The sequence below is a fragment of the Hemiscyllium ocellatum genome, chromosome 11, assembly GCF_020745735.1.
Source record: "Hemiscyllium ocellatum isolate sHemOce1 chromosome 11, sHemOce1.pat.X.cur, whole genome shotgun sequence".
Classification (NCBI taxonomy): Eukaryota; Metazoa; Chordata; class Chondrichthyes; order Orectolobiformes; family Hemiscylliidae; genus Hemiscyllium; species Hemiscyllium ocellatum.
Window position 1 is genome coordinate 33,110,221 of NC_083411.1, and position 15,134 is coordinate 33,125,354.

At 38.2% G+C, this 15,134-nt stretch overlaps 1 protein-coding gene and 1 long non-coding RNA gene across 4 annotated transcripts in view; one reads left to right on the plus strand and one right to left on the minus strand.

The window, feature by feature from the left end:
* Positions 1 to 15,134, minus strand: part of tenm1 (teneurin transmembrane protein 1) — an 833,960-nt gene that overhangs the window by 601,501 nt on the left and 217,325 nt on the right. The gene's annotated exons all lie outside the window — the stretch shown is intronic.
* LOC132820163 (uncharacterized) overlaps positions 1 to 15,134 on the plus strand; it is a 78,865-nt gene that overhangs the window by 62,623 nt on the left and 1,108 nt on the right. The window lies entirely within an intron of this gene.

The window sequence follows — 15,134 nt, forward strand, 5'->3', positions numbered from 1 at the left end:
AAAAGCGCAGCAGGAATCTTCAGGTTCCTGAAGAAGGGCTCATGCCCGAAACATCGATTCTCCTGCTCCTTGGATGCTGCCTGACCTGCTGCGCTTTTCCAGCAACACATTTTCAGCTCAAGTCAAGATGATGTCTGACTTGGAGGGGAACTTTCAGGGAGTGGCTTTTCCATGCATCTGCTATATTTGTTGTCAATGATGACATGAGTGAACACTGAAAATAATGATGGGTAGAAATCAAGTGAATTGTTTTGTCCTAAATGGTGCTGAGCTTCTTGAGTGTTGTTGGAGCTTTAGTCATCAGGCAAGTGGACAGCATTCTGGAGATCACTATTGCCTGACGCTTATGTGTTGCATATGTTCCCTGCCACCTATCAGTCTAAGTTTAAATAAAGCTCAGGCCTTATTGCATGTGGACATGGATAGTGTCATAATCAAAGGTTTTGTGAATGGTGCTGAACATTGGTGATTGCACAATTAACATCCCCATTTCTGACCTTATGATGGAGAGGTCATGGATGAAGTAGCTGATGTTGGTTGGGCCTAGGACATTAACTTGAGGAATCCATGCACTAATACCCAAGGACTGAGATCATTGACCTCCAATAACCACAACCATCTTAATTTTTGCTGCTATGACTCCAACCAGTGGAGACTTTTCTCATAATTCTGATTAATTCCAGTATAGCTACGATTCCTTGATGCCACATTCAGTCAAATGTGGCCTTATTGTCAACAGTGCATCATTCTCACCACATTTACTGAGTACAGCTCCTTTGTCCATGGTAGGATAAAGGGTAAAATGAGGTAAGGAACTGAGAAGGCTCTGCAAATTCCAAGATGGTGGTCACTGTGTGTGCAGGACATACCTGAGTAATTTTCCACTTTGTTTGTTAAAGGCCAGTGATGTAGCTGTGTTAGAAAATCTTGGCTAAGAGTGTAGCCAGTTCTGGAGCACAAGTCTTCAGTACTGTACAATATTATGAGCATTAGGTGTAATGATAATGCACAGCACATAATAATGATCTTATATCTCAGAATCATGCAGAGAGAACTTAAATAGAGCAGAAGTTCTCCCAGAATATTTACAGATGTGTGTATAGATCAAGCTGTAAATGATAAATTCTCATGGGAGTTTCTAAGGCCTCCAACCCATTGAGAGACCAAATACAGTTTGACTCCATACACGCAACAAACATGGTGGCAATGGTAATGGCAATGAGGGTGTTGAATGCAATAATTGAAAACAATGTCATAGACAAGAGTAAAAGGAAAAAAATATATATACAGAATAGGATATTGAGAGACATCACAGTTGCAGCAAAGGCTTTAAGGTAGACCTGGAGAGCAATGATCACCAGCCTGCAGCAGAAAGTGGTGGGTCACATTCCATCTTGTTTGAAGGTGCAGCTTTGGAATTCAGGCAACAAATGTGCCACTCAGAATTATTTTATACAATTAGAACATGGAACAGCACAGCACATGGAACAGCACATGACCTTTACCAGCTGGCAGAGAATTGGATGAGGAACTGAAGGCAGAATTAATCTCCTATAGGATGCATGGCAAGACCAGTGTAGACCAGTCTAGATACTTCTAGATCACTGCCTGAAACAGAACAATATTATGCCAAGAGTGAAAAAGGAGATTTGGCAGCAACATGGACAGGCAAAAAGTTTTCAGATTATGTAATGAATTTACAACTTAAGAGAGGATCTCTTCTGGATACAAAAACAAAAACAAATTGTCACCCAGAATTCAATATTGACGAAATGAAGGACAACTCAACTTCTGAATATGTACCAAGGGTGGTACTGGAGCTTCTTGATACCATACTCAATCAAATGCCTTGACATAAAAGGCATCCAATCTCACCTCGAGAGTTTGGCTCTTTTATCTTATGATTGGTAATAAGGTCTGGAGACAAATGATCCTGGTGGAACCCAAACTAATTGTCACTGAGCAGATTATTCTTTTGCAAGTGCTATCCCTATCATCACCACCATGATGATGAAAGGTTTGAATAATTAGCCAGGTCAATTTATCCTGCTTTTTGTGCACAGAACACACATGGGCAATTTCCTGCATTGTTGTTTATACACTGGTGTTGTAGTTGTACTAGACCAGGTTCACGAGGGTTGCGACTAGTAGTGGACCAATTGCAAAAATTTTGTAGGCCCTATAACCTTTACAGTATCTAATGTGTTCAGCAGCTTCTTAATATGAAGTGGTGTGAACTGAATTGACTGGAAACTGGAACCTACTATGAACCTCAGGAAGCGGTCAAGATGGATCATCCATTTTGCATCTCCAGGTAAAGATGGATGCTAAGTGTCATTTTCACTCTCATGTTGCACCAGCAAGCCCCCATCCACCATTGTTGAGGTTGTGGATATTTGTGGAGCCTCCAGTTCCTGTTCATTGTTGAGTTTTCCAACCACCATTCATGAGTGGATACGGCAGGACTGCAGAGCTTTGATCTAATCCATTGGCTGTGGGATCACTTATCGTATACTCCTTCCATTGAATCTGTTTTGTTGGTGGAACATGACTTTGTCAATCATGGTGATGATGACGATTGAGACGTTGTCCACAACAATTCAGTGAGAATGATGATGGCAGGGTGTTGCATTACCAGTATATGGGACAGTTTCCTAATCTTTTCACCAGCCCCCTGATGCTAACAAGCAGGAATTTGTAGTGTCAACTGGACCCATTTCTGGTGCTAGATTTGATTCTGGATTGCCTGCCAGATTTCATTTGCTTTCAACTCTTCTTTAGTGGTTTAATACTACTGAGAAGCTTGCTAGAGCTTGCTTACTTCATTTTTCAATTCCTTCCATTAATTTTAACCTATAGTTGTTATCTCACTTTGTTACAAGTTATCATAATGTCACGTCACGGGTTTATTTTTCTGTACCACTTATTGTTTTGGGTTTGCTATGATGTCTCCTTTACATCACTTCCTTTCAAAACTGGCAGTTTTTCTTATCTTCCCCCATACTCTGACATTAGAGATCAACCTTGTAATCTTCCTCTTAATTACTTCAGCATCAGAAAACTGTCAAAGCTCACTTGTGTAGCATACTTGAAATCAAGTCCTGCTATTCCCAGAGTTACTACAAAATTCCAAAGAAATGCATGAAAAATCCCCAATTTACCAGTCAGACAGGTCCAGGCTAATGGAAAACACAAAGGGTTCTCAGTTTAACACGATAGTCCACTTGCTGCAAATAAATATTTTTGAATCACAGGTAAACAAGTATGAACTGTTAACATATGACTTTACTCATTAAAATTTTAATCCCCTTCCAAAAACTCCCAATCATATAAACATACGGGTAGATAAAAAAAAGAGCAGTATGATGGAGGGTAAAAAGACAGGATGGGGGGGGGGGGAGGGAGATGGAGGAGCAGGTAATCAGCTCTAGTTCTGAGATTCACTGATTTGATTGTTTTGCTGTTCCTCAATGGCTCTTCTTTTAACTTCTCCACAGATGGCACTTGTAATTGATACATAAATCTCTCCATTACTGATCAAAGGCCACAGCATACAACAACTGGTGAAGAGAAATAAACTGTCTTTCTTCAAGTTCTGGAGAGAAAGAAACATCACCTTCCTTTGCAGCAGTCTCAAGGCTTCTACCAATATCATTCACACCCACAAGTTGTTGCTTGTTGTTAGGCTGATTGCTTTTGGAATCCATAACTGAGCACATCTCCATTAACCAATCAGCAACTATTTCCAGCTGAAACACAATTTCTAAAGAGCTCTTTGGTGCCAGCCCATCTACAAACAGGGTCCCCCACTGCTTTAATAAAAACAATATAAGCACAACTTTAGAAGTAGGTAGTTAAAAGTATAGCAATTTCTTCCTCAGTCTTTTACTGTAAAGCAGTCCTTTTTCCAAGTCAGTCCATGATCAAAAACACAAATAAAAAAAGTTTGGCCTTCATAACATACCCTTTCTATCTCAGCAGTCAAATTGAACATCACACTAAAGGTACATTCTGTCCAGAGCATTGTGATGTACCATCCTATGATTTTATATACTTGAGATTCACTGACTGCTGCTCCATAATAATAGGTTAAAAGCCAAAATATTTGTTCTAGATTGTTTTCAATTTCATCTTCAGTTATTTAAACCATGTTTATGAAATATGCACTTTTTTTTAACTCTGTGGGAAACATCATTTGTCAGTATTTCCTTTGCCACAGGTCTTACTCCTGTTTTCTCATGCTCAACCTGAGATTGATTTTCTTGGTAATATTTACACAAACTTTGCTAAACATCTTTACTTTGACTGCAGCTCAACCAAAACACATTTGGCTGCCATTAACAAAATCACCCCAATCTTTTCAATTTATCACAAAATTGTTTTTAGCCTATTTCCCCCCAAACATTCGCAGTCTATTCAGATCTTTTGTATTGCAGCTAACACAACATTTACAGTAAATTATTGCCTCTCGCAGCAATTTCAGATACCTGCTGTTTAGGTATTTAGAACTGAAATATATAGAAATCTATTGTATACTTCTGCGCTTAATAATGTTAGATCTGGTGGTATCATTTCACAGATCTGTTGCAATTTGCAGTGCAATGTGAAGTTGTTCAAAATGTTAATCAGCATTTTTTGCTCTACGATTTTGCAACTTAGTCTTTTCAGTGCCGCAATAAAAATAACCAAGAATCCAAAAGAAAATTAAGCCCATAAGACTATTATAAACAAAGATTGAGAAAAGCACCTGTCAAAATCTCATTGGCATTATCGGAGTGTTAGTGAGATATAATTCCAGCATTGTTCAACTGTGCTTATTTGTTTTTCTGCCCAAATCTACATATCAAATAAAAAGGACATGGTCAGTTAGCTCAGTTGGCTGGCTGGTTGGTTTATGGTGAAGCATAACACCAACAGCATGGGTTCAACTCCCACATTGAATGTGGGAGTCTTGTAGGTCCTGCCTTCTCAATCTCTCACCTTCCGCAAAGTGTGTTGAACTTCAGATTAAACCAGCACCAACTATCTCTCTCTAATACAAGAGCAACTCCATTTTCTGGTAAGGCTATAGTGCCTTGATCTTATAAAAAGCATTTTTCCAATAAGAGCTGAAGTTTGTGCCAAATAAGCAAGTTTGGAATGAGAGAGAGAATCTTAAAACAATGATTAATGCTATCCATGAAGGTCAAGATAAACACAGGAATAAACAAATCCATCCAAAAGGAAATCTCTAGCATTGCTTTTTTAAAAATTCACTCATGTGATGTTGGCATTGTTGGCTGGGCTATATCCCTAGTTGCCCCTGTGGAAGTCATGGTGAATTGCCTTCTTGAAGTTCTGCATCCCAAGTGCTGAAAACAGACTTGGGATTTTGACCCACCAACATAGATGGAAGAGCATTACTTTTTTCATTCGTTCTGAATTTACTTTTCATTTTATCCCAAGTAGCTGATCAATTTTAAAGTAAGTAGTCTGCCAATTTTTCTCAAGTTAGATTTGGTTAACATTACACTTATTGTTCCCACTGATTTTAGTTGCTTATCTTACACAGGTTTAAAAGAGAATAGTTTGAATTACATTTCAAGCAACTTAGAATATTTCAAAATACTGCACATGCAATCAATTATATTGGCAGAACTATTATCATGGACATGAGTGTGAAAGACCTTGCGCATCCATTAAGGCCTCAAAGACTATAACTATGATATGAAAAACAGACGTGCATTTACATCATACTTGCATAATCACTGGACATTTCAAAATATTTTACAGTCAGCAAAGTGGTTTAGAAGCATAGTTACTGTTGTACTATATAAAGAAAAGCAGACAATTTGCACAGAACAAGTTTCCACAAACAGCATTGTGAGAATGATCAGATAATCCATTTTTGTGATGTTGGTTGAGAGATAAATATTAACCAAGACAATAGAAATAATAGTCCTATTCTTCATCAAAACAACATTGGATCTTTTACATCCATCCAGGTGGGAATGTAATGTCTTGGTTTAACATGCAATCCAAAACACAGCACCTTTTGACAGAACAGCATTGCATTGGGGCACCAATCTTATTGCATGCCTATGTCCTGGACTCAGACTTGAATTCAGACACTCATTGAGCCATAGCTAACTCAAACAGACAAATGCATCAGTTTAATCAGTGATATTGGTTGAGGGATGAGAATTATTCAGGATTTGAAGACAATTCCTGTTCTTCTTCAAATAGTGGCACAGGGTCTTTGATACTCAATTCAGCTATGACAGGCAAGGAATTGATTTGATATCTCATTCAAAGAAGCCAACTACAACTGAATAACATTTCTTAATGTTCCAGTGGAATGTCCCAGAAAGAAAGAATGAGACCATGGATCTAAGTTATTTTGATTTTGCTTCAATCACTCTTCCTGGCAAGGCATTCAATCTCCTAACATACTGTGTGTAAAACTGACTTCTCTATAATTTCCCTTGTTTAGTTTACTGATGATCTTAAAGTAATGGCCCTCCAGTTTTTGATCCATCAATTATTGAAGGTTTTTTGGCCAAATTTATATTGTCAATATTGTACATAATTTTCAACACTTCTGTCATATTTTCCTTTATCTTTTTGTGTTCCAATTGCTGCTCCAATTACCAAAAACAGTTTTGGGGAAATGTGAGGAGAGTAAACCATTTGCAATAAACTATTTCAAACAAAAGGCATTTATTCTCTTTTCCCAAAAGCTTCTTGGATTTTTCAATGTCTGAGAATTAAGGATATTATTTAAATGTAAATGCAGAGCAGGATCGGCAATTACTGTAAATTGGTCTGCTTGGATGTAAAGCTAATATTGCAAATTGACCTTCCATTACAGTAACTAGCTGACGTTTGTTAGTATTAAAATTATCAATGCTAATTTGCAACACTGGTTTCACTCCCAACTGACAAGTTAAAAGCTAACTCCAGTATCCTAACATTAATATGCTAGGTTGGTTATTTATTGTCTAATCTTTATTTGAGGAATATTTTACAAAGCAGTGAACTTCATAGGAAGTTCAATTCCAATTTACAAATAGGAAGAGGCTTTGGGCAAATATTATGGAGGGTTTGGACACTTCTTCACCCTGGAAAATAGTACTGAGTTGCTGCATCGACAGCAGACTACCCGAACATGTTAAAGTGAAGCAGGGTCACACTCCTTCCTATCAAAGAAGGCCCACAGATTCTGAAATAAGCAAAGTCAGATCTCAAGAACAGAATGGCTTTTGGCAGCTTGGAATGAAGGGAACAGGGCTGAAGGCAGGTAGAAATGAAAAGTACGGTGTCTTTTTAGGGTGTACCTGCAATAGGAAAAGGGAAATGCCCCCCAAAATAATAATCAATGTCCTAATCACTGTTTTCAAATAATAAAACATATTCCACATATGCCTAAACTAACCATTTTATGGTGTGGCTTCATAATATTCGGGCAATTGAGCATTAACAAGCTTTAATTAATTATTTACATATTATTGGTGGGTTGCCAATTTTGACAGCCATCTACTGTTGCAGTGGTGATTTTGGGGCTGATGGTGGTTCATGTATCAATCACTTGTCTTGTCTCTATGACTCTCTGGCTGATAACACTGTTATATCAGTCAGGTGAATATTACATCCAGCCCACTGTAAACCTAGGGATAATATTTACTCAGAGTGCATTTCATCGTGAAGTGTTGTATTTTGTCAGCTTATATGTTAAGCATCCCAAGTCAAGCAGGAGGACTATGATGTTCCTTTTCAAATGACCAATTTTTCAACTTCAGGTCAGTTTCATAAACTCAGGAACAACAACTGATAGTGTCTGTTTGTATAGGTTGATTCAATATGGAGATTGAGTTGTCAGAGAAAGGATGACCATAAGACATTGGAGCAGACGTGAAGCCATTCAGCCCATTGAGTCTGCTCTGCCAATCAATCGTGGCTGATTTCTCATTCCCATTCTCCCGCTTTCCCTCCCTAGCCCTTGATCCCCTTGACAATCAAGAACCTATCTATCTCAGTCTTACATATACTCAATGATTTGGCCTCACAGCCTTCCACTCTCTGGCTGAAGAAGTTTCTCTTTATCTCCATTCTAAAAGGTTTTCCCTTTACTCTAAGTCTTTGCCCTTGGGTCCTAGACTCTTCTACTAATGGTAACATCTTCCCAACATCTATGCTGTCCGGGCCATTCAGTATTCTGTATGTTTCAATTAGATCCTTCCTCATCCTTCTAAACTCCATTGAGTACAAACCCAGAGTCCTCAAACATTCCTTTGAACATGCTCCATGGCCAGTCCATCCATCCTGAAATATGGGGCCCAAAACTGTACACAATAGTTCAAATGTGGAGATGCGTGTATGAAAATATAGTCACTCAATACAAAGAACAAGGGTCGGAAATTCTGTAGTTATTTTGACTTAAAGCAGGGACAATGTATTTTATCATTTTCAAGTAGCACTGTATACTCCCGTGTCACCTTGCAGTTTTCAAGATTTAATTTTCAAGTTGGGATTATAAATGATTCAAGGTGCTTGACCTTCCAAGTATACATCTCATTCATTGAAGAAAACAACAAGAATATCATCACATTTCCTGCAGCCAGCTTTTTAGATAAGGCTGGTGAACAGATTTTACTGGAAATGGGTACCTAGAATCAGCAGTCAACCAAGCGGGGGTGGGAGTGTTCCAGGGATTTGACCCAGTGACACAGAAGCAATAGTGATGTTAGAATGATGTGTATCTTGGAGAGGAACTTGCAGTTGATGCGATCCTCGTCCTTTTAGGTGGTAGTGATCACTGTTTTGGAAGATACTATCAATGAGCCATGGTGAGTTTTTATATTGTGGATGATATATGCTGCTGCCACTGAAAATCAGTGCTGGAGAGAATGAATGTTTGTGGACGCATTACCAATCAATTGGGCTGCTTTATCCAGATGATGTAAAGCTTCTTTAGTGTTGTTGGAGCTGCACTCATCCAGGAAAGTGCAGAGAATTCCATAACACTCCTGATTTGTATCTGGTAAAAGGTGGAGACAGTGTTTAGGGAGTCAAGATGTGAGGATTCCCAGCTTCTGACCTGCTGTTCAAACTACTGTAGTTATATGGCAAATCCAATCATAACCTCAGGATGCTGAACATGAGAGATTCAGTGATGCTTATGTCACTGAATGATAAGGGTTGATTATCTCTTATTGGTGATGCACATTGCCTGGCATTTTTATGGCAATAGTATTACTTGTCACTCATCAGTCCAAACCTGGATATTGGCAGGTCTACTGCATTTGGACTTGGATTATTCAATATCTGAGAATTTGCAAAAAGTGCTAGCAATCATCATTGAACATCCCTACTTCTGACCTTATGATAGAGGGAAAATCGTTGATCAAGCAGCTAACTATGGTTGCACAAGAACTCGACCTTGGTAAACTGAAATGATTGGGCTTCAACAACCAGAATCATCTTCCCTTATTCCAGGTATGATTCTAATTTGTGGAGAGTTTTCTCCAATTCCCATTGATTTCAGTTTCTCCTTGGTGCCACATCATTCAAATGTAGCCTTGATGTCAAGGGCAGTCACTGTCATCTCACTGTTGGAATTCCACTCTTTTGTACTAAGGCTGGAATAATGTCTGGAGTCAAGTGGAATTAGCAGAAGCCAAATTGAAAGCCAGTGATCAGGTTATTGAAAAGCAGGTGCTGCTTCTTGAAGCAGAGATGCCTCCTTCCATCGCTTTAGTGATGATTGACAGTAAATAGATTTGGCAGTGATTTGTTAGTTTGAGTTTGTCCTGGTTTTTGCAAAGAGGACATATCTGGCCAATATTTCAGTGTCAGGTAGACTCTGGTGTTGTAACTACACTTGATAATTTTGGCTAGGAGTGTGATAGGTTCTGAATTTGGTTTTGGCCATCTCAGATCAGTTTTTGAATACTCTACTTTGGCTCAATTGTACTGCTTATGTGTTTGTGCATTAGGAAAGATGATAGCACGGAGTCAAAAAAGGAGCCTCAAATATCATTGAGCTCCTCATTTTCTACTAACAACAGCAAGTGATTTTCTGGATGATGGAGGCTGCTTGCAATGAGTGAAATTCTTAATGACATTATTTGGAGAGTGTGGGAGAATAAATTATCAAAGTTCGGTACGAGCTGATGAGGTCAATTTAACTTGAATGTAATATTTACATCAATTGCAATCATAGACTGACTGGGTTGGGAGAGTAAATCTGAAAAGGTACAACAGATCTGATTAGTTGCAAAACAGGTTTTCACAAGTTCTAAATATATTAATTAGGTTTATCACAGTAAGTACAAATGAAATCAATTGGTCCACTTGGGGATACTAGCCCATGACATCCAGGTAACTGAAGATTTGTCACTAGCTGTATCCTATTTATTGAAGTCTGTTTAGTTTCTTCTCATCATACTATCTGCACAAAAATTACTGCATTTTAATCTTTCCTAGCCATGCATGATTGGTTATATCTTTGAGTTCTGATTGCCTTGCCAACACATAAACAGGACATGATCAGTCTTAGACTGGCCTGGTGGTGTGTTACCCAATTTCTGATTAGTTTCTTGAGGGTGATGATAATTTTACTGATATCACTTGCTGTTATCACCTGATTGGTTCCCTCAGATATCAGGGACAGTAATTTCTTTAAGAAACACAGAGAATGCTGGAAAAATAGAGGTAATGTTCCAAGTTTTGTTTTACTGTTCTTCATACTAGAGTCAAAGCACTATTTCTCTCCACAGATGCTGCCAGAACTGCAACATTTTTCTAGCATTCTCTGTGTTTCTTTCAGATGCTCAGCATCTGCAGTACGTTTTTAAAAAGTACTGTACTCCTTGTTATAGGCTCCTGGTTTGTTCTACAGAAGGATAGGGATCACTACTTTACATGAATTTGCATTAGACTATATCACTTTTCCTTAAATTCAAGAATCAATCTTTATTACAACTGAATTTGTATAGTTTAGTTTGTCTTATATTAATCATTCTATCATTAATCAAACTCAAATAATGTTGTAATAAGGTACCAAGGTAAGATTGACTCATAAAATGCAATCACAAGAACCAAATACAAACTTATTCATGAAATGCGATTCTGAAGTAATATTTGGCGTTTTATATACTGTAAAAAGAAATAACCATTTCTTATTACACCATTTTAAGTTAAAACACTAAGATAATTTAAAACAGATAACTGCGGGTTGAACAAAAGCTGTTTTAATTCACACAATAAGCATTTGGAGGGTCTACAGATTGACATGAATTAAATTACTTCTAAAAACCTAGCTTATTTTCACAACATCCATTTTGAAAATTTAACCGCAAAGTGGACTCACAGTTGCCCTGTAATCAGCCATTAAGTGCAAATATGCTTCTTTTTCAGCATTTGTCCAATAAACAAACCATAAACTCATGACCTTACTTTTGGCTTAAGGCCATATGGCAAATCTCACTTGGCGACAGAAATGGAGCAACAAGCAAAGGCTTATATGGTGTGTCTTACATTGCTCAAGACAATACAATACCTCAGTTGCTTGATCATGCATAGCTAAACTACAACTAATTATTGAAACTAAACTCAATTCTGCAATTCTACCATGACCAAAGGAAAATCTTGAATCCAATAATTTGTAGCCCATTGAATCCATGAAGAAATTGTTTTGAGTGAGCAGTTTTAGCTTTAAACACCATCAGATCATCATGACATCAAGGAAGTAAAATTACCTCTGCAGTTAACCAAAGTAAAACTCATTTTTCATCCCCAGGGCTTTCATTTGCAGGTGGACACTCACGTTGCATACATTGATGATAACACATAACCAAGTGAGAAGAACAGCACAATTTAGATTAAATACAATAAATTTGGAAGCTTAATTTTCAATGTGCTTCCTTCACTGATACAGGTATATACAGTAGAATTAGGGCGGCACGGTGGCACAGTGGTTAGCACTGCTGCCTCACAGCGCCAGGGACCTGGGTTCAATTCCCGCCTCAGGCGACTGACTGTGTGGAGTTTGCACATTCTCCCCGTGTCTGCGTGGGTTTCCTCCGGGTGCTCCGGTTTCCTCCCACAGTCGAAAGATGTGCGGGTCAGGTGAATTGGCCATGCTAAATTGCCCGTAGTGTTAGGTAAGGGGTATATGTAGGGGTATGGGTGGGTTGCGCTTCGGCGGGTCGGTATGGACTTGTTGGGCCGAAGGGCCTGTTTCCACACTGTAAGTAATCTAATAAGAAGCAAGTATGTGGAAGTCTGTAGAAAATTTGCAAATTGCTCAGATTTCAGCAATATCTCCATGTCACCCTCTTGTCACACCACCGTTCAGTCAGCTTTATCTTCAGTTCGCTGGATTGTTTCAAGTTGATTTCAAATTTTTTTGTTGAAGTTATTAGTTTATCTTCATTCTGAAGGTGACCCTACATGGCTATTGTGGATTAATCTCATGTGCTTTAATATTAGGAAGAACACAGACATTGGCAGTCGAGATTAAATCCAGAAAATGAATTAAAAAGTGTGGATTTATCAGACATCATCATCTCTGCTGTCATGAAATATTAAAAATTAATTGTGTAATATTATTGAGCTGTGACTACTTGGCTACATTTTTCATCCTTGCCGATGTTTCTCAAAATTTATTTTAATTTTCTCGTGGGAGGATTGAAAATATGCATGCCAAAATAGCCTCATTATAGTCAAACAATTTAATTTGCATGACTGGAAAGACGGAATGCAATTCCAACATTATGAATGTGCTCTTACAGATCTTTTCAGGAAAGTAAGCTGTTTTTTTTCACATAGTCGCAGCTAGCATCAAAAAGAAAAATTTACGATTTACAGTGCCTTTTGTTACTTCAGGATATCTTAAAGTTCTTTGAGTGCTTTTTAAATATAGTAAAAAGGTCAAAAAATCACACAACACCAGATTCCAATCCAAACCCACTGGACTATAACCTGGTGTTGTGTGATTTTTGACCTTGGTCTACCTAATTCAACACTGGCACCTCCACGTCATTTATAAGCAATAAGGTAAATGAACAGAAACCATCACCTGAATTTTTGCCAAACCCGAGCCTTAATTCATTGATATTATGTTGGCACAGGAGTGGCACAGAGCTATGCTCATTTAAAGGGTATGAGGGGTTATTGGGTTGGGTAGAGGGGCATTGGCTAAATGGAGGTCTTTTGGAGCCACTGGGTGACATGGGTTGGCATGAATGGAGGATGAAGACTGTGTGGTGAGGGAACAACTAGGAAGGGTGTGTGCTGGTTTTATATTATTAAAATTAATCTTTAATGCAGTGTCAATGCACTGATGTGAACATTCTGTGCATTCAGCATCAATGTTCACGCAGCCTGATTCTGGGTGAGCACCACAACCCAAAATGAAACTCTGAAATCCTGGATTTCTTACCGCTGGGTCATCTATGTGGAGCTGTGAAGTGTCCATCCTGTCTCTGCACTTCCAAGTTGAAAGCTAAAATTGTTGCCCTATGATTTTTGTAATGATTATGAGACCTCTCTTTAATTTCACTGAATCATGTGATCATTCATAAATTCTCACTGTGTAATATTGTTAAATTACAAGGAATCCTCAATTTATGAATGTCCAACTTTTGAATGCTCATATTTACCAACGTGATCTCATACAGGGATGTAATTTTAAAAAGGCAATATATGAACACTTCCTGCTCTTACAATCAGCTCTTTTATATTGTCCTGCATTGTGTTTTGATTTACATGCAAATCAACTTCAGAAAAGATTCAGAATGGAAAGTATTCATGAATCACAGTCTGATTTGGAAATAAAATTGACATAAGTGGGTATGCTTATATATTCAGAGAGCCACATGCCTCACCACTACATCACAGTCCAAAGCAACAATGTGTTGTTCTGCTGCAAATGGTAGGATCTATCCAAATGCATGTGGTCAGAGCTCCAGCAATAGTGCATAATTAAGTAATTATTTCAAGATATTTCAAGGTGGGAGTCGGTATCTGTGAGTAAGTGACCCTTCGGCCCAACTTGTCCATGCTGACCAGATATCACAATCTAATCTAGTCCCATTTGCCAGCACTAGGCCTATATCCTTCCAAACACTTCTTAATATTATACCCATTCACTTGGCTTTTAAATGTTGCAATTGTACCAGCCTCCACCAATTCCTCTGGCAGCTCATTCCATACACATACCACCCTCTGCGTGAAACAGTTGCCCCTTAGGTTTCCTTTATATCTTTCCCCTCTTACCCTAAATCTATGCCCTCTATTTCTGGACTCCCACACCCCAAGGAAAAGACTTTGTCTATTTATCCTACTTATGCCCCTCATGATTTTATAAACCTCTATGAGGTCATCCCTCAGCCTTCAATGTTCTAGAGAAAACATCCCCAGCCTATTTAGCATCTCGGTAACATCCTTGTAAATCTCTTATGAACCCTTTCACTCTGTGCTATACACATCTATGACTCTAAGAATCGAAAATATTTTGTGTTGAATTAAATGTAGAAAATTAACCTGAATTAGTGCTGGTGAGAAAATAAGAAAAACTGAACCATGCAAAAACTGCATCAAACAATCACAGCCACAGTCCATAATGAATTGGATGGTCAAATGATGCCATGAAAGCTTTTCAAGGTATTTAAACAACTGTGTAGATTGCCATTTTGTAGCTATTTGTAAAAACATTTGTGAAATAGAAAGAATCAGCTGCATCCCTTTGTGAGTAGGAGAGAAAGTTTAAGTTTCTTCAATAGCTAGGAGATGAGTAAAGATGACCATACAAAATTGAAAGAACAATTCTGAGAATTTTAGCATCTATCCTAGTCAAATGATTGGATTAGCCACCTTAATTTCAAAAGCTGAGCCAAGAATCATTTGTACCTGCTTTCAATGTCTTAGAGAAACTAAAAATACAGCTAGCAAGTGAAAATTCAAGGTGTCTTTCCCTCGACGTAAAATTGATCATAAATTGCGTTAAAGGCTACACTTTCTTGCTTAAGCATTAAAATGAACTTAGCTGGATTGAAGTACAGGCACTGGTGATAACATGACATAATTCTTTCAGGAATTGTGGTCAATTGTAATCAGCAGTTACCAGGACAAAACTCAAGACATCATCTTCC